General features: G+C 40.1%; 1 protein-coding gene across 13 annotated transcripts in view; it reads left to right on the top strand.

The window, feature by feature from the left end:
* GIGYF2 (GRB10 interacting GYF protein 2) overlaps positions 1-20,042 on the top strand; it is a 119,021-nt gene that overhangs the window by 3,002 nt on the left and 95,977 nt on the right. For 6 of the 13 annotated variants that reach the window (XM_070468471.1, XM_070468470.1, XM_070468469.1 and 3 more), the window contains exons 1-3: positions 7,178-7,268; positions 10,452-10,514; positions 11,897-11,962. The gene's annotated coding sequence lies outside the window, so the exon portion shown is untranslated. Of the gene's footprint in view, positions 1-6,728; positions 6,891-7,165; positions 7,269-8,767; positions 8,934-10,451; positions 10,515-11,896; positions 11,963-20,042 lie in introns of those variants that run through there. The other 7 variants (XM_020893921.2, XM_070468468.1, XM_020893922.2 and 4 more) reach the window with 5 other exon arrangements.

Genomic DNA, 20,042 nt, shown 5'->3' with positions numbered 1-20,042 from the left:
TATCTCTCCTGGCAATCTTAATTCCAGCTTGTGCTTCATCCAGCCCTGTATTTTGCTGCAGAGATACTCAGGAGCTCTGACCCAGGGATTCTACCCCTGGGAGTTTATCCTGTGGGTAAATATAAACATGAAGAAGGGTATACTTAAAGGGAAATTTATTGTTGCATTATTTGTTATAGCAAATATAATGGAAACAATCAGGGTGTCTATCAGCAGAGCTAAGTGTATTCTGATGTGTGCTTAGTCGCTCTGTCGTGTCCGCCTCTTTGCAACCTCATGGACTGTAGCCTGCCAGGCTCCTCTGTCCATGGATTCTCTAGGCAAGAATACTGGAGTGGGATGCCATGCCCTCCTCCATCCAGGTAAATAATCACTGCTAGGCAGCCACTGAAAAGAATGTGGAGGACTCCAGGACATATTCTTGGAGAAAGGCTGGGAGCAGAGCAGTAAACACAGTACCACTCAGGTGTTTTGTTCTGTTTTACATGAGAGATACAACGCCATGTCTCTGCCCACGTCGGCTGAGCTGCATGAGGTCAGTGCCAGGTAGATTTTGGGCAACTGCTTGTATCCTCAGCTCTCAGTGGTAATGAGAATTAAGAAACACATCATGCTTGTTTCCCCATACCACCAGAAAGCCACACAGGAGACTGTCATCAGTGGGTTACTTGAGAGGGGAGAGAACCTAAGTGTCCTGAGTTTCTTAGGGAAAGAATCTAGGTTTGAGAGGGTTTTAAATTTTTTCTATTTTATGTTTTTGAATTCTTAAAAATATTAAACTGTAAACACATACTGCTTTATCATTGCAACTGCTAATAACAGTTACTAAAAAAAGGGGGGGGGACTCTCTGACTGCAAAGAAAGTGAGAAGAGCAGTTGAACATGCATGTGGGAACTCTTTGGGACAGCAAAAATATGAAATCCTCAATACGCAAGACTCAGGAGAAAGAGAATACCATTTTGGAGCACACTGTGGGATGTTTACATGAAAGGATACGTTTATCGTATTCCAAGATCGTTTTTATGATTTAATTTTCTTGGTACATCTGGAGGTTGGAAATTTTTTTAAAAAGTTTAAATATGCAAGTACTTTTAGAATAAAAATGTTTTCAAACATAAAAATGGATCTGTTTCCATAGTTATCATCTGAGCAGTCTTTCCTTGCTATTTGTTGTGCTCTCTTTCTGCACTCCCTTCCTTGTGTTTCCTCTTTGCTTTTCAGCCGTGTAACCAACACTGTAAGTTAGGGTACCAATCTGAGTGGCACTGCCTTCTCCACTAGTGAGTCCATCCTGCTTTTTTTTATCCACTTCCAAATGTCTGCACCCTCCCTTCCTCAGCACCTACTCTTTTCTAATCCTCTGTACTCCCTGCTCCACAGACACACCTCCAGTCCCCAGTCCCAGACGCCTTGATAATGTTACAGATTTGTCATTGCCAGCCAGTCTCTTCCTCCCTCTCTTCTGAGACTGGTTCCTGCTTCTAACCTGGTCTTCCCTGTAACTCCTCTCTGTCCACGAGCTACACTTTTTCTTCCTGAGAGCCTGCCTTAACTCCATGCTTTTCCTCTCTACAGTTGCTGGTTAGGGATGATTCCCCAGGGTTTCACAGATCTCCTCTCCATGGGTGACTCTCAGATTTTTAGTTCTGACTGCCTCTGTATCTCCTTCATTTCAGACTGTCTCTTTAAAATTTTAGATGATTCCATAATGGCATCCCACTTCGGTATTCTTGCCTGGAGAATCCCATGGACAGAGGAGCGTGGCGGGCTACAGTCCGTGGGGTCACAAAGCCTGGCGGGCTGTAGTCTGCAAAGAGTCGGACACGACTGAACAACGAACACTGTTAGCTTGCTAGGGCTGCTGTAACAAAGCACCACCAATTGGGTGGCTTAGCAGAAATTTATTGTCTCAGTTCTGGGTGATAGAAATTCAAGATCAAGGTGCTCTCTGGTTCTTTCAGAGGGCCGAGGAAGAATGCACGCTCCGTGACTCTCTCCCAGCTTCTGGTGGTTTGCTGGCAACCTTCGGTGTCCCTTGGGGTGTAGAAGTATCACATGATTCCTACCTCATCTTCACGTGGAGTGCTCTGTCTATACATGTCTGTGTACAGATTTCCTCTTTTTAGCTTATTTTCTTTGTTATTTATTTGGCTGCATGGGGTCTTAGTTATATCACATGGGATCTTTGTTGGGGAGCTCGGGCTTCTCTCTAGCTGTAGAACTCAGACTCCAGACTCCGTGGGCTCACTAGCTGCATCTCTCTGGCTTAGTTGCCTAATGGCATGTGATTGAACCCACATCTCCTGCCCTGGAAGGTGGATTCTTAACCACCGGACCACCAGGGATGTCCCCAGATTTCTTCTTTTTTTAGAAAAAACAAGCAAACCTAATGTGACTTATTGATTTATTTTTGGCTGTGCCGGGTTTGCGTCGCTGCGTGGGTGTTTCTCCAGTTGCAGTGAGCGGGGACTACTCTCTAGGTGTGGTGGGTGGGCGTCTCGCAGCAGTGGCTTCTCTTGTTGTGGAACACATGTTCAAGGCACAGAGGCCTCGGCAGTTGCAGCACATGGGTCTGTCGTTCCGGCGCGAGGGCTTAGTTGCTCCGAGGCATGAGGGATCTTCTGGCACCACGGTTCGAACCCGCGTCTCCCACACTGGCAACACTGCACTCTTTACCACTGAGCTGCCAGGGAAGTCCCCAAATCTCCTCTTTTTATAGGGACACTTGTCATACTGAATTTTGGTTCACCCTAATGATTTCATCTTAGCTTGATTACCTCAAAGATCCTATTTCCAAATAAAATCACATTCTGGGGTACATTCTGAGGTTAGGAGGCCAACATATCTTTTGGGAGGACACAATTCAATCCATAACAATGATACTTCAGTATCATATTGCTATGTAACAAATTATTCCAAAATTTAATGGCTTCAAACAACCATTTTATTATGCTTACGGATCTGGTGGACCAGGAATTCAGACAAGGCACAGTGAGGATACCTGTCTTTGCATCATGATGTCCTGGCTTGGATGCCTGGGTATAACTTGACAGCTGGGGTTGGCATCATCTGGTGGCATTTTTCACTCAAATGTTTGGTTGTTGATACTGGGACTTTAGCTGGGGCTATTGATGTGGGCAATTACTTGGGTCTCTCCTTATTGTCTGGATGTCTCCCAGAATGGCAGCCTCAGGACATTTGGACTTACCATTTGTCAGCTCTTTTTAAAAAATTATTATTATTTTACGTCAGCTCTTGCCTTAAAAGGGACTGTGAGCAAACAAACTCCATCACCTTTATGGTTTAGTGTTGGAAGGCATCTTGTTTCACTTCCACCAGGGTCTACTGGTTATAAGGGATTGAGGAGAATTAAAGTCTAGTTCCCTGGTGGCTCAGTGATAAAGAATCTACCTGCAACGTAGGAGATGTGGATTCAGTCTCTGTGTTGGGAAGATTCTCTGGAGAAGGAAATGGCAACCCACTCCAGTATTCTTGCTTGGACAATTCCATGGACAGAGGAACCTAGTGGGCTACAATCCATGGGGTCACAAAGAGTCAGACAACAAACAGCAACATCTGGGGAGGGTAGTGGGTAGGTTCTAGAAGAGTCTGTTGAACAGATGTATTTTCTTAGGAAAAATATAATCTATCACAGCTAATCAACCTGTGTTAATTTCAAATTAAATTCATTTTCAGCTAAGCTCCTTACTCCTCCTTCCCCACCAAGGATCTATTATTTTCAACTTCTGTTTCTATCAATGATATAGTAAACCTGAAACTTTGTTATTATACAATGATTAGGGCAGACATAATCTTGAATATTCTTTGGAAGAACTGATGCTGAAGCTGAAGCTCCAATACTTTGGCCACCTGATGTGAAGAGCCAACTCATTGGAAAAGACTGATGCTGGGAAAGATAGAGGGCAAGAGGAGAAGGGGCGGCAGGGGCTGAGATGGTTGGATGGCATCACTGACTCAATGGATGTGAGTTTGCTCAAACTCCAGGAGATAGTGAAGGACAGGGGAGATCACAAGCTACAGTTCATGGGGTCACAAGGAGTTGGGCACGACTCAGTGGCTGAACAACAACAAGGCAGGCATGAGTCTACTGCTGTCACTTTAAAACTACTGTTGGAAGAAATATTGGAGAGACAGAGAATGAAAGGAGAAAAGTGCCCTTTCTAAGGAGTAGGTCATCAAGAATTTATTTGATTGTGTAGGTATTGATATTTTTTGAGTGCCTACCGTGTGCCAGGACAATGCCAGCTGCTGAGGATGCAAAGTTGAACAATAGAGTATGTATAATGGTTAAAAGCAGGGGACTTTTGTTAGCTTTCCTCATCATCATCTTGATCATGCCTTAACTTTGTTTCTTGCTCTCTGAAAGCTTATACTGGGTTACAAATATGTCTAACACACTCTGAAAAATGATTTGGCAGTTTCTGATACAGTTAAACAAACATTTGCCATATAACCACCAATTTCATTCCTAGGTATTTACCCAAGCGAAATAAAACTCTTTGTTCACACAAATACCTGCATGTGAATATAGCTACTTTATTCATAACCTCTCCACATAGAAACAATCCAAATATCCAACTGAGGAATGGATGAACAAACATAGTGCATACATACAATGAAATACTACTCAGCAATGAAACAGAAGAAAGTACTGAAGCATGCAGTAGTGTGGCTGAATTTCAGGCTCTTCCGTCCATGACATTTTCCAGGCAAGAATACTGGAGTGGATTGCTACTTCCTGACCCATAGCTTCAGTGTCTTCTGCATTGGCAGGCAGGTTCTTTACCAGTGAGCCACCTGGAAAGCCCTAAGTGAAAGCAGCCAGTCTCAAAAGGCTATATGCTCTATGGTTTCATTCATATGACACCATAAGGCAAAATTATAAGGAGAGAAAACAGAATAATGTTTTTAGGGGCTGAGAGTGGATGTTAGGGCTGACTACAAAGGATCATTTGGGGAAATTTTGTGGGAGATAGGACTATTACGTACCTTGATTTTAGTAGTAATTGTACACACTTATTTAAATTTTTCAAAAGTTGCAAAACTGTATACTAAAAATGTTAAATTTTACTGTATGTAAATTATACCTTAAATATATATATATATATAAAACTGCATACTTAAAATACTAATTTTTATTGTATATAAATTATACCTTAAATATATATAAAATTTTGTGTATATATATTTTATACATATATAAAATTATGGGCACGGATGGCATAGCCTCAGAGATGTGACATGACAAGCCACATCAGTAACACATGATTTAGGCTTTCAAAGATGAGCAGGAGTTTTGCCTGTTGGGAAAAGTGGGGTAACTATTGGGAATGGCATCATAACAAGAGGGAACAACATGTGCAAAGGCTAAAACAGACTGGCATATTTGAGGACCTTCATACATGGTCATATCTGGAGCATTAAACTCAGGGGATAGAGGAAAGAAAGGGGGACAATGTGAATGATAGAGATTCTAGAGTTCAGCAGATTGGGACTGTGAAGAAACTGTTCAAGATTCTTTCAACAGATTTCCAAGTGATGCTGATACTGCTTGTTCATTGATCATATTTTGAGCAGTAAGAGCATAAAGGTGAAGGGAGAAAGTATTTCAGGAGGTAGGGAGTGAGTGGTCAATGACACTGAAAATGGGGAAGAACCAAGTCAAGTTGTGTGTGTGTGTGTGTGCTCAGTTGCTTAGTCGTGTCTGACTCTTTGTGTTCCTTTGGACTGTAGCCTGCCAGGCTCCTCTGTTCATGGGATTTATCAGGCAAGAATACTGGACTGGGTTGCCATTTTCTCCTCCAGGGGGTCTTCCTGACCCAGGGACTGAACCCACAACTCCTGTGTCTGCTGCATTGCAGGCAGATTCTTTACTGGCTGAGCCACTGAGGAAGCCCTTGAGTTAACTTGAGGACTGAAAAAAAAATGATAAGCTCAACTTGTAGGCTGAGCAAGCAATGGGTGAATAGTCAGGATTGAAATCACATTAGAATGGTTGATAACTGCTTGCTAGGTACAGCAATCAGGAAAGTACTTAAAAACACCTCTTCTGTGCTTTCTGACTTTTTAAAAAATGAAAGTATTTATTTAGCTGCACTGGGTCTCAGCTGAGTCACGTGGGATCTTTAGTTGCAGCATGAAAATTCAGTTGCATCTCTAGTTCCCTGACTAGAGATTGAATCTCGGCCCCCTACACTGGGAGTGCGGAGTTTTAGCCACTGGACCACCAGGAAAAGTCCCATGTGCTGTTTGGCTTGAAAGGGAACAAAGAGGTGGAGAGGTTGTTGTAGGGGGAATTGGGAGGTTTTAACATTCAATTGTAAGATGAAAGATACTTGAGTATTTTCAAAGGTGAAAGGAAGGATCCTGTAAATAAGGAAGAGGATGAAGGCACAAGGAAACAATGGGATGACCTGAGAAGGGTAGGGTTGCCTTATACACCAAAGAAAAATACAGGGTACCCAGTTTAACGTGAATTTCAGAAAAAGCAGTGAATAATTTTTTAGTGTATGTCCGTGATGCTGCTGGGTGGCCTGTATTTTACCTGGCAATCCGCAAATAAAGAGATATTTAGGCATAAGAGTTACAGCCTGAGACGCACTAGGAGGGACTTGATCTCTAAAGTCCTCCCCAGCTGTCAGATTCCAAGACTCTAGAATGAATTCCCAGTTCTACCAGAACCGTTAACAAGCAGACAAACTGCTTTGAATTTCAGCGTGTCACGTCCCCGTTTTTCTCTAGGATGGCTAATGAGCAGGGAAAAGGCGGAACGAAAACCTGTGGAAAAGTTCTGGTGTGGAAAATCAGCTCCTAAACGATGCAGAGCTTTCTGAACTGCTAATGGGTTCTGGACTGGGCGCACACGACGGTGAGTCACATGACGACTGGCCCAGATCCAACTATGGATACCAACTCCACTCAACTCAAGGGCAAGGGGGAGAGCTCTGGCCCAGGGGCTCGCAGGCGCCTGCGCCCTGCCGCGGCCCCGCCCTCCTCCCTCCTGACATCCGGGGCTCGGGCAGGGGCGTGTCCGGGGAAGACGGGAGGGAGGCGGCGGAAAGGAAGGAGGTCGTGGGAGGCTGGAGGAGCGGGGAGGGAGGAGGGGCGGGGCGGGGCGGAGGCGGAGCGGGGGCGTGGCGCAGCCAGCGCGCTGTCACGTGACGTGCGTGGCGACGTGTCGGCCATCTTGTGTTGTTGAGGCTGAGGACTGACGGGTTCCGAGAGTCTCCCCTGTCCCGGACCGCAGGTAACCAGCGACTCGGTCTCACTCCCTTTGCCCGGCTCCGCTCCGCGGCTCGGGCTCCGCCGGCCTGCCTGGCTCTCCTGGGCGTGCCGTCCGCTCTGGCGTCCCCTCCGCTCCGGCCCGACCCGGCCCAGCCGCATGGACACCCCCAGGCCGCCTGGCAGCCGCCTCGGCCGGCTGGGGCGTCAGGCGAGCGGACAGGTCAGGTGCGGGGCGGGAGGGAGCCTCCTCCTCGGCCGGGGGCACGCCGGGCGCTGGCGCGTCTCTGCCGTCGAGCTGGGGAGCCCCCTCCTCCCGGGCCCGTTGGCATCGCAGGGGGAGCCGAGGAAGGGAGGAGGGTGATGGGTGGACAGTGTCAGGCCGGCTCGCTCAGGGCCAGAGGGCTCGCCTTTCCGCTACCTGCTCCTCCGGGCCAGCCGCCCGCCCAGCCTCGGGGTGCCCGGGGTAACAGCTGCTGCGGCCAGACAGCTGCTTCTGCCCGCGCTCCTCCCCACACCTGGCCTCGGGGAGATGCGCCCTTGCCTGCCTCACCGAGCATCTGCACTGGGGAGACTCCTTCCGCGGCGAGAGGACCGGGTCTGGACCAGGCCCGAAGCCAAGGTGGAGCCATGATCCGAACCTGGGACGGAGGTCGGGAAGAGTAGGACAGAACCCATGGCAGCTTTGGGACCCGAGCCTTCACGTCAGGTTGAAATGGCATTAGCCTTGAGTGACCGCAGTTCCCCACGAAAGCACTCAGAATTATTTCAGTTTTTTGGCTGAAACATAATCCAAGCGACCAGGGAAGAGGGTATATATAGAGAAGCAGATTGTCTGACCGTGTTCGGGAACCAGTTACGTTGCTTTGCATTTATCTAGCACTGGGTTTTTGTTTTTTAAAAAATTCTTTCTTTCCCTGAAAGAACACTTAAGCACATCTGTTTTCTCTGTAAGAAAGGTAAGTATTTCACTTTAACTTGCAAGAGATCGAGGAAGGGGCCGGAACCTGTGACCAGCTTCTTATCCAGTGTTGTGTACCTTGGATTATACTTACTCAGTGTTTTATACCTTGGATTACAGGCAGTTTTGGTTACCCGTGTGTATGCATGGAAGATATTTTCTCCTTACATAGTATTTTCTTTTTAGAATCTAATGATTTTCTAAATTAGAAAACACTAAATTGAACACTAACTTTTATCCTCGTATTTGCAGCTCTGGCCTGTCAGAGTTTGTTGATTTTGAACTCATAGACGTTGCCTCATTCCTTGATGTTTTTATGCGTTTAACTAGTTAGTGTAGTGCTCAAAGTGGAACACGTACATTTCTGTCCCAACAAATGTTGACTTCAGTAGAAGACACTAGAAAAAAGTTTAAAAAGTGGGATGTATCTGGAAGAATGTCACACAGTCCTTAATGTCACACAGACATTTAACAATGGGAAGTACACAGGTAATGGTTGTGATTCACTAGAGAAGAAAAGGCTTTGAACCTTTTCTGTACTTGGCCTTTTCTGTACATTTTAGGATTTTGAGACTGAAGGAAGGAGAAGGTACTTTGTGCTTCCATTCATTTCTTCTGTCATTTGTGCATTAATTTATTTGAAAAATATTGAGATCATACTACACTATTAGGTGCTGGGAGCAAAACAGACCAAAAATTCCTGTTTCTGTGGACCTCATTCCTAGACAGGTAAATACATACTTTTAGGTAAGATATACTGTAGTGATAAGTGATGTGGGAAAAAATGAGACAGGGTAATGGGATAATAGGGATTTGGGGGAGGGGTTCATCTTAGGTGGAGTGCCCTGGGAAGGCCTTGGTGGGTAAAAACTAATATTTGAGGAAAGACTTGACACAGGTAATGGAGCTAATCCCTGTATCTCTGGAGCAGGAATGCCCCAGGCTAGGAATCAAGGGCAAAGACCCTGTGGTAGAAACTGAAGTGAGCTGGTCAGGTGTGGCTGGGAAGGTACCGAGGTAGTCAAGCCAGAGAGGCACTATCACAAGGAACCTACTAGAAAAAGTGTGCTGGCTCATTGGTCCTGATGAGTAGAGTTGTTCAGTTGTCCTGGACTCTTTTTCCACACCTCTGTGACTCTTGGAAGTCAGAATCTGGAAATTTGGGCCAGTGTGCCCACCCCTTTCCCCCCAGCAGGACATCCTTCCCTGCCCCAATTGGAAAAATTGAGGGGGCTCATATATTTCAGGAAATTGTTAGAAAATAGCTTTCTCAAAAGTTTTTAAATGAGATTGATGATGACCTGCCTAAAAGGATTTTTCAAAAGAACTTGCTTTCTAAAAAGAGGGTCTTTGAAATGTTTCAGACTATTTGAAAATGTAGAGAATTTCCTTTGAAATTTAGACACAGATCATTAAGAAATATATCCTGGAAGAAGTGTTTTAACTCACATTTTTAATGGTAAAGAATTCCTTTTAATGATTTCTGTGTTGTCCAGCCTAGTTTTAAATTCCTCAGGGACTGGTCCACTAACTTGTTTGTATATCTTTTATAGCATCTTACATGTGTAAAACTTATTGTGCTGAGTTATTTGTTCATCAACTTTGATCTTTCAGACTAGTTCTTCAGTAATTTTATGCTAGTAGACTTTTTTTGGTTTGGAAATTTTCTTTTCTCCTGATTTTCTTTCAACTTATCTCCATATTCTTATTACTGAGCTCTCACAAATGTCTTCTTTCATTTTAATTCACTTCAGGAATTTAATATTTTGATTTTGAAATGCTTTTGTTGGTGAGTTGTGTATACGTAAAATAATTTATCTTCGCTTGCCTGAGAATCATGAGTTGTTAGGAATTACAGTTTCAGGGATAGTGATGCTAGGGAGGAGGTAGTGTTTTTACAAATTGCCTTTCTCTCTTTTGTTCCTTTGGTGAGTTTTTGAAATGACAGTTCCAAATTATGTCTTTGATGTCATATTGGTTCATTTGCTCGCATGACTCTGCATTTTAATATTCCATATGTCTATTATTTTTTTTTTGACCTTCACATTGGAAGATGACACTATTGGTAGTGATTGCCATCTGGGGGAACCATTTTGGATGATGAGATTATTACTGTCTTGTTTATCTTTCTCTTCTGAAGGATCTTTGATTTGTGCCATTTTTGAAGACTGACTTCATTTGTAGTTCTCTGTTAGCCTCTAATGACTAAATTTTCGGTACTTTTCTGTTTTATTCTATCTCTTATAGTGGGACCAGTCTCATTAGGTTGAATCTCCAGCCTATGTTGGTGTTAATCCAGGTATATTAGAGGCAAGTTGAATGTCTATTTTTCTTCAGCAGTTTGAATTGCCTTAACATTACTTGGCCATTGTTGTTAAAACTCTGAACCCAAGTGTTTTTTTTTTTTTCCTCCCCTTAACCCCCACTAGATTTTATGGTGATCAGGTCTTAGGATTTCCATTCACTTTTAATGCCCTGAAGAATTGCATGTCTTTAAAAATATAAGTAAACATACAACACATAGAAGTTAGACTCCTATTATTTCTTGACCAGGATTGCATTTTATCATTTGTTTATGCTCTCAGATGACTGAGAAATGTACTAGATTAATTACACAGAAATACAAAAATGTTACCTTTCTTGAATTGCCCATAATTTTATTTGAGGTTGAGAGAGAAGAGGGGAGATTTGAAAAACAAAAGAATATTATCTGTAGCCAAAATTAGTTTTATAAAAATGCTTTCAAAGTATGATATGCTTCCTCACCACAAGTAATTAAGTAAAGAACACACACCTTTTATATTTTCTGGTTAACTACAGAGTTGCCTTGAAGTTGAACTTGGTTTATACTTAAAATAGGAGATAACACTAGAGCTTGTTCTCTTGAGTTAGGCCCAGAGAAGAGTTTGTTACCTAGTTCTCCCCTCTTTTGCTTCTGCTTGCTCTTATAAAATGTAGAGTGCAGTGGATAAAGTTAGATGACCTTTTGGACATTGTAACATGGCTACTTTTTTTCAAAATTAAAGATGAAAGTGGCTTTCTCAAGTTGTTTTCTTGCTTGACAGTAAAATTGTCAACTTTTTAAATTATTATTTTTTGACACTTTAGAAGCAGCCTTCAAATCATCATTTGAATTTAGCTAAGAAATCTCTTGAAGCTATTGTTTCAATTTGTCACTTGAAATATCATCATCTTGTGGACATTTAAGATATTGTCTCTTCAGAGCCTTAAAAGATGATTTTGCATCTGAAAGTACTTCTGGAGCTTTGCTCCTTGAACATTTTAGCAGTGGTCATACATCTTGGGGCTCACTGATTATTTGCATAGGATACATATTGTATTGCTGTCTTGCTAGCTCTCAGTTTTCTATCAGATATGTGGTAGTTTTGAATGAAAATACCAGGGAATAATTTCCTGAAACCTTATAGTGGTGCTCATTTGTTAGCTTCATCAGAATCACTTGGAACTTTGGTTTAAAAAATATATTTTAAAGTCACATCTCAGAGCTACTGAGACAGACTATTTAGAGTTTAGGACAGGGACTCTGGATGAAAAGCGTGTCAGGTAATTATAATATTTTAACCAGGTTTGGAATCCATTTTTTACAAAGCATATTCATTGTAAAAGTTGTGTTTTTAAAGTTTCTTAAGAGATTGCTGGGTCATTTACTGTGATACTTTTATTATTTACAGTGTTAAAAGGACCTGAACAAAGTCTGCTCAAACTTCCTGCTGTGAACCAGCAGAACTTTTGAACAGGTGAGTTTTGAAGGGAAGCACAAAACTGAGGGCTTATGCAGAGAATTTTTGCTTTTAAGGCTCTGGTTATTTTTGTTCTTATTATTTCTCCAAACTTACAGATAGTAAATAGAAGCAATTTCTCTGGTACCATTCATATCCGTTATGAACCATAAGAATAAGCATACCTTTTCTGCATTGATCCTGGTATGAATTTGTGTCTTAAAGTATCATAATGATTTTCCGATGACATAAGACAGGAAGAGGAGTCCTCTGAGGGGAGAGGTAAGAGGGTATATTAAGGAACCCAAGAGCACTTAACTTCATGAACGACATGAACCAGGAACTGGGACGGACTCAGGAGACAAGGTAGTCCAGACAGCACTTTTTTCCCTGCTGGCTAGTAGGTGTTGTCTCATATCTCTTTGTATCTTGCTTTAGTTGTCTTTCCACACTCTGGCCTTTTCTGCTTTAGCAAACACAGAAGAAAATTGCCACCTCATTCCTGGAGCCACATATATAAACTCAAGCTCTAGTGTCACTAGCCAAATGGTTACTAGCTCAGTATCCCCTTTTCAGATTGCTGAGAGGGAAAATTTGATAGATTGAACTTTGTCCAAATTTCCATCATTGGTCTAGTTAGTATGGCCATGGGGTTGGGATCTTGAAAAGTCCCACTCCTAAGAGTGGCGGCAGGTCTCAGAAGGTGGAATGTTGCCTTTTCTATGCAGAATCGCACAGAAGCTTCTAGATGTTTTCCCTTTTCCTCAAAAATTTTCCTGTATTTATCTTGGTGGTTTTAATTTACGTGTCCTGAAGAGTTAAAATATATTTTGGTGAATGAGGCCTAGTAGGTCTAACCAACCATTCTTGGAACAGTTGGTTCCAAGTGCAGTGTTTTAACAAAATTTCTTGGTTTTGTGGGTTCAGAGGATCATGTGTGATAAAGGTTTTGTAAATAACTATTAGCAGATACGAGGCTTAGTTTGGAAAAACTAATTGGTTATTTAGTTTACATTGATTACTTTGATAAATTTTAATTTATTTGTACTTTTTACATAACACTTGGATATGAGGAGGTCTGTAGAGGATTTGAAGGGTAGGACTTCTGTATATGAATCTAAATTCACATTTGAGTGGTAGCAGGGATTTTCACTTTGGGGAAAGAATCAGGGAGATAGCATAAACTTGTACTATGTGTTTTTGTATACTAGAGTTGCTAAGTATTGAAGAAAAACTTTTTTTTAGTGGAGCATTTAGAAGTCCTATTTATGTTTTTTTGTAGCTTGTATGTACTTGGTGACATCTAATTGCTTAAGTCATCTTTTTATTACTCAGATCTTGTTATGTTAGTAAATTAATATATCAAGATTTTGATGAAAAGAATAGGGATTACTTTTATTTACTTTTATTAAAAGTGACCTGTTACAGAATGATTTGTGGAATGACAGACCACAAATGTGACTTCCTATGATATGTGGTTTTTTTTTCAGGCAAGATTTCTTTAGCAGATTGCAGCTAAATTAAAATTTTTTTTTTTTTAGAGTGCTGCTTTATTTATTTTTGGCTGTGCTGGATCTTCGTTGCTTTGTGTGGACTTTCTCTAGTTGCAGAGAGCAGGGGCTGCTGTTCATTGTGGTGTCCGGCTTCTCATTGTGTTGGCTTCTCTTGTTGGGGGAGCATGGACTCTAGGTGCTCCAGTTTCAGTAGTTGTGGCTCCTGGGCCCTAGATCATGGGCTCAGAAATTTTGGGACACAGGCTTTGTTGCTCTGTAGCATGTGGAATCTTCCCAGACTGGAGATCCAGCGCCTGTCCCCTACATTGGCAGGTGGATTCTTACCCACTATGCCACCAGGGAAGTCTGCTAAGTCCTTTCTCATATTGTTCATTTTCTTTATAATATAGAAGTTGAGGTAAAGCATGTTCAAGGCTTTGTGGGGCTTAAAAAGTGTAAACTTTCACAGGCTCTGGGGAGCCCTCTCTGGAAAAGATTGGCTTGTGGTGAGATTATCAAATAACATGGTCATGTTTATGGCATTGTAATTTTTCTTGACTAGTTTATTAGTTGCTAATTTTATTCTCCTTTCACCAAAAGGGGGAAAAAAGAAACATTTACATATCGTTCAGAAGTATAAGGTGGGGAAAATGACAGTAATAGCTTTTTGTGTGGTGATACTGTGCCCAGAGTGTTCTTTGGGAACAAAACTCTTTTTATTCTAGTTGTTCTGAACCTTGAGGAAGTCTTGGGAGCTCTGGCCTCTTCAGTATTGGTCCTTTGGTTGCAGAGACTGACAAAATTGTCAGAGGTATTGTTTTGGTACTTAGTAATTGGTAAATCTTGGCTCAGTCCTTGAAGAGATGGTTACATCCAGGGGGTTTCATGGTTAGCCCCTTAGGAATTGAGATGGTTTTGCCCAAACCATGGCTAATTGAGTAACTGGATGAAGTCATCTTGCAGGATCGGTAGGTCAGAGAGCCTTAATTCATGTTCTAGAATCGGACACTTTTTAATCTCTTATATTAATTTTGCTATTGTTAATGAAATTTCTGATAGTGTCCTATGAGAATATGTATTCTTCCCCAACCACAGGGCCTGGGTCTTCCCCTAGTAGCTCAGTGGTAAAGCATTCGCCTGCCAGTGCCGGAGACGCAGGAGAAATGGGTTCAGTCCCTGAGTTGCGACGATCACCTGGGGAAGAAAATAGCAACCCACTCCAGTATTTTTGCCTGGGAAATCCCATGGACAGAGGAGCTTGGCGGCTACAGTCTATGAGGTCTCAAAGAGTCAGATAGCACTGCGCATGCAACCAGAGGGCAGGGGGGCTCACTGTATTGCTTGAGTGACGAGAAGGAATAGAAATTGGAGGATAGTGATAGTGGGACAGTGGGAGATTGGGAAAAGGAGAAAAAGTTACTTTCACAACTAAATTCCTCTGAAAATTGCAAGAAAATGGGAGGAAGAAAGTAAGGAGTATTGAACACTGTGTCAGTATTTAGAGAAAAAGCTTGTGGTCATTAAACAGAAGTGTGGGTTTAATTTTCTGTCACTTAACTACCTGTAACTCTAGATAAATAAGTTAATTTCTTGGAACCTGGTTTTCCTTACTGGAAAATATATCCTGTGGTGATTTGGGAATTAAAAGTCTAAAATGCGCAGTACAGTGTCTGGCACGTGGTGTTAATAAATAGACTCTCAGTGATTGGTAGCGGTTATAATTTTATTACTATGCAGATAGATACATTTTGATTGTAAAGTGTCATATTTTAATTTGCGTAGAGACCTCAGTGGGTTCTGTTTTTAAGTCTTTTGTCTTTTTTGTTTTGTTTTCAGTCCAACCAATTATTTGAATACCTGCTTTGTTCCAGGTGCTGGGCTAGCTGTAGTGATGAGCAAAACACTCAAGGTCCTGTCTTGTGGGTCTTACAGCCTCGTAGTAGAGGCAATAAAGAAATCATATAAGTAAATCTCAAAAATGTGAAAAGTTTCTCTGTCTTTTGAAAAATACATTTTTAACCTGAGATACTTTTGAAGTGTCCATTTGGATCTTGGTATTCTTGTCATCGGGGATGTTTTATGTCTCTTGATACGCTTTCAAGTGTATGTTTGTTAACGTTAATTTATATATTTGTTGTGTTATATTTTCCTCTTTCTCTGAGATAGATGTCCTCAACTTTTTGATTTTAGATCTCCTTTACCTTCGTAAGAATTAGAGGACCCCAAAGAGCTTTTGGCTTTTCAGTTATATCTATCTTCACTACATTGAGAAATTTAAATTGATTTATTGATTTAAAAATAGCAACAATTTCTTTACATGTTAACATAAGTATATTTTTAATGAGAAATACTAGTTTTCTAAAATATTTCTAAAAAAATTTGCTGAGAAGAGTGACACTGTTTTCCCTTTTTAAAAATTGCTTTTTATGTCTTACTTTGTAGAAGGCAGCTGGGTTTCTCATAGCTGCTTCTGCATTGAGTCTGTTGCTGTTTATTACATTAGTTGAAGTATATGAAGGAAATTCATCCTCATGAAGCCGTGTATGTAGTTGGAAAAGGGAGGAATATTTTAAGAGCTTTTTCAGATAATTGCAGATTTTCATTGATATTGCACTAAAATTGGACAGCTAGTAGTTTCAAAGGTTAGTTGCATTGTGAAATTTGAATTACTATATATCAGTGCATTTTTATATTCCATTATGTTAAAATCTATTGGTCTGTCTTGCACATTAAATAGATATGTTACATTACACAGTATCAAAAAAAACCTCCACACTTGTTAATATCAACATGCATCAGAAAATCCTTTACTTATTGGAAAGTATAAGTACTAGTAAAATCTGTCAAACTCATGGTAGTGAATAGAAGTTTTCTAAAATTTTAACTTTTGCTTGAAAGCTTAAGTTTTATAATTGGCAGCAAATAGTTGTTCTCTTTAAAGTGACACTCTCGCCTTGTTCATTTTTGAAAAGTGTCTGATATATACCTAGGTCTGGATGATTTTATTTGTGTTTCAGCCCTTTCAATTCAGTATGTTTCATGAACGGAAGTAGGTAGTTGAGCTTGTAACTCAAGGGCATCTAAGTGCCTTTCTTAGAGATGGTGGTGTGCAGCAGAAGTACATCATGTATACTTCTGATTTCATCACATTAGGAATATTAAAAAGATGTGTACACAGGAACCAAGATTAATTGGCAGCTTTTGCTGCTTTATTAAGGGCATTCTTAAGTAAACCTGGCTTTTTTCTTTCTTGTGAATATATGGCACATGGCAGTGAAGAACACGGTGAGTACTAGCACAGTTCGGTACCATTACTTTGAATGGTGCTAAAGCACCATGACTGGTGCAGTGCCAACATAGTGAAAAATGCAGGAAATATCTTAAAATTAACAGATTTGACATCTTGGATACCTTGAAAGAGTTTCAGAGAATTGCTCTCTGGTGAGTGAAACATTTTTCAGTGTTACATACATTGACTTTTTAAAAAGCGTTTTCAAAAAGTAATTGTTTGAATTAGAAACTGGAATAAACATGTTGGGGGTGTTTAGATTTCAGTGAGGGTTTTTAATTCTGGGTAGCTATATATCTGTTCATAAGTTGTAGGCAGTTATAAAATACTGTTCTGTATTGGTCCCATTAAAAATAGTCATCTACACCAGCACTGTCTTAACCGAATTTTCTGCTGTGATAGAAATGTTCTGTAAATCTCCACTGTCAAATACTGTAACCACTAGCCACATGTGACTGTTGAGCACTTGACATGTGGTTAGTGTGACTGAGGGAACCTGCAATTTTTAAAATGCAGAAACCTTTACTTTTTTATTACAAGAACTCAGTAGGCTTTACTTTTTTAATTAAAAAAAATTTTTTTTTGGCTGTGCATCTTGCATGATTTTAGTTCCCTGACCAGGGATTGAGTTTATGCCCCTTGCAGTAAAAGTTAGGAGTCCTAACCACTGAACTGCCAGGGAATTCCCTCGGAGGCCTTATTTTTAAGAATAGTTGTAAAGAGGGAGGGGATAATGTATACATATAGTTGATTCACGTTGTACAGCAGAAACTAAAACAGAACATTATAAAGCAATTATACTCCAGTTAAAAAAAAAAAGAACAGTTTTAGATTCACAGAGAAATTGAGAATATAGTACAAGAGAGCTCCCATAGTATACCACACCCCCCAGTTTTTGTATTGTTAGCATCTTACATTACTGTCGTGCATCTGTTATAACTAAGTAATCAGTATCGCTTATTCACTAAGTTTATTCAGATTTCCTTAGTTTTCCCTAGTCTGTTTTTTTTGTTTTGGGACCCTGTCCAGGATACCACATTACATTTAGTCACGTATCCAATCCATAGGCTCCCCTTCGCTGTGTTAGTTTCTCATACTTCCCTACTGTTAACAGTTTTGACAACTTTGAGGGGTACTGGTTAAGTATTTCATAGAATGCTTCTCTGTTTGGAATTTGTCTAATGATTTTCTCCTGGTTATGGGTCATGGGTTTTTGGGAGGAAGACCACAGAAGTAAAGTGCCACATCATATCAAGAGCATATGCTGTCAGCATGATTTATTACTGTTAATATTGACTTTGATACTTGGTTGACTGTTGTACTTTGTCAGGTTTGACTACTGTAAAATTACTTTCCTCCCTCTTGGAGGAGCTAGATTTTAAATTTTAATTGATTTGATATAGCTACATGTGGTTAATAGGATCTATATAAAATGGCACAGTTCTGAACAGTGTTTCTCAGTTTTAAATATTATCCAAAACTTTATATAACCTCTATTTTAATAGATGTAAAGAAAGGCAGTTTAACATAAAAGAAAGATAAAATTTAGTCTTGTAATTCATTGCTTTCTGAGGAGGCAGTCTGCTTAGTGTTTTTCAAAATTAACTTTCTGAGGTTTAATTTATATTCAATAAAACGCCTTCATTTTAAGTATACTCATGCTGTATGTACATTTTGATAAGATTTGACAAGTGTGTTTACTGTGTATTTACTTCTGTAACCATAACGACAATCAAGATATGTAACATTTTCATCACCCCCAGAACTTTCCTCTTGCTTTTTTGCAGTCCTTTTCCTTCTCCCACTGCTGATTTATTTTCTGTGACTATAGATAATTTTGCCTCTTCTGCCAGTTTTATGTAAATGGAATTATTGTGTATGTGTTCTTTTTGGTTCTGACTTTTGCGTAGTGTAGTATTTGTGATACGTCCGTGTTGTTGTATGTATCAGTAATTAGGTGTTTTTTTTTAAGTGATGAGAATATTCCAAAGTATGTTTATTATAGTATTCATTTATCCATTTATCTTGCTTTGGAGCTGTTAGGAATAATTCTGACCTTAGTTTCATGGCAGTGGGTAGTGATTCAGATTGTGCTGGATTGCAGTGTTCATTTCAGTGCTGTAAATTCAAATTTGAATTCTTTTTAGGATGAGGAGAGAAGCCAACAGAGCATCTATAGTATTTTTGAAGATATGTCATAAAAAAGTGTAATTAACATAGAAATAAATAGTATTTTTTGTTAAATTTCATACAATAATGTGTGGTAACAGAGAAGTAGACAGTTTTGACTTATGATTTCCTGGGGAGGTGGGGAAGGAGTCCTTTGTTCTTTAGGATAAATGTTTAGTAGTGAAGCCTAATTTTGCTTCATGAATTTTTGTCATTAGTAGATGTGTTAACAAATCATATTTTAAGAAATATTTTTAAAAGTTTGCATGTTTAAAAATGAAGAGAATTGGTATCATCATACAGGTGGGTGCAGAAGGAAAATGTGTTTTTTGCTCTAATAGGTGAATTTTTCCTTTTATTTTTGTACCTTAAAGTTATTTTTTAAAAGGAGTTAATGTTGCAAAGAAATAAACTTTATTTGACATTTATGTTGGGATTGGGAAAGTATTTCAAACAGACAAGGCAAACACTTTGTGGGAGTTAAAATGTACTTTGCTGTAAAAGTAATTGAAGAATATTGCTGCAAATTATGAAAACAGAAAAACAATTATTAATCCCACTTCATGAGCATGTCTTTATTTGTTCTGTTTTTTAAGACAGTTGGCCCTCTGTATCCATGGGTTCCATGTTCTTGGATGTGGAGGGCAAAGTATAAAGGATTTGCGCATCCCTGAATTTTGGTATCGTATAGGGTTTTGGGACCAGTCCCCCTCGGTACGGAGGGATGACTGTGTGTACAGTTACATTCTGTGTGCAAACATTATTGTACTTGTACTATGTTGAGGGAATGTGCTGCTTTTTATGGATTGCTTTCAGTCTTTTATAAATTATAAGTGACGTGGTAAGTGTGATTCCTCTCTCATGTTTGAACCTTTTCATTTTTTTACTTAGCTTTTTGCTGAAGTTTGAAAAAATGAATTATTTTAGCTTAGTGCCTGAGTCTTGCTTCCTTTGAGTGTGGACTGGTTTATAGTCTTAAAAGTTGATATATTTATAGATTATGTTATCAAGATAGTGGTATAAGATCTTTTTAATGACAGAAATTTAAGTAGGGAGTGAATTTAGTATTATCAGAAGATTTGCCTTTAAAATAGTTTTGCTTCATGTCCATTAAAATATTTTTACTTGTACTCTTTTCCCCCCTTAG

The sequence above is a fragment of the Odocoileus virginianus genome, chromosome 5 (genome assembly GCF_023699985.2).
Source record: "Odocoileus virginianus isolate 20LAN1187 ecotype Illinois chromosome 5, Ovbor_1.2, whole genome shotgun sequence".
NCBI lineage: Eukaryota > Metazoa > Chordata > Mammalia > Artiodactyla > Cervidae > Odocoileus > Odocoileus virginianus.
This window is presented reverse-complemented; position numbering and strand designations above follow the sequence as displayed.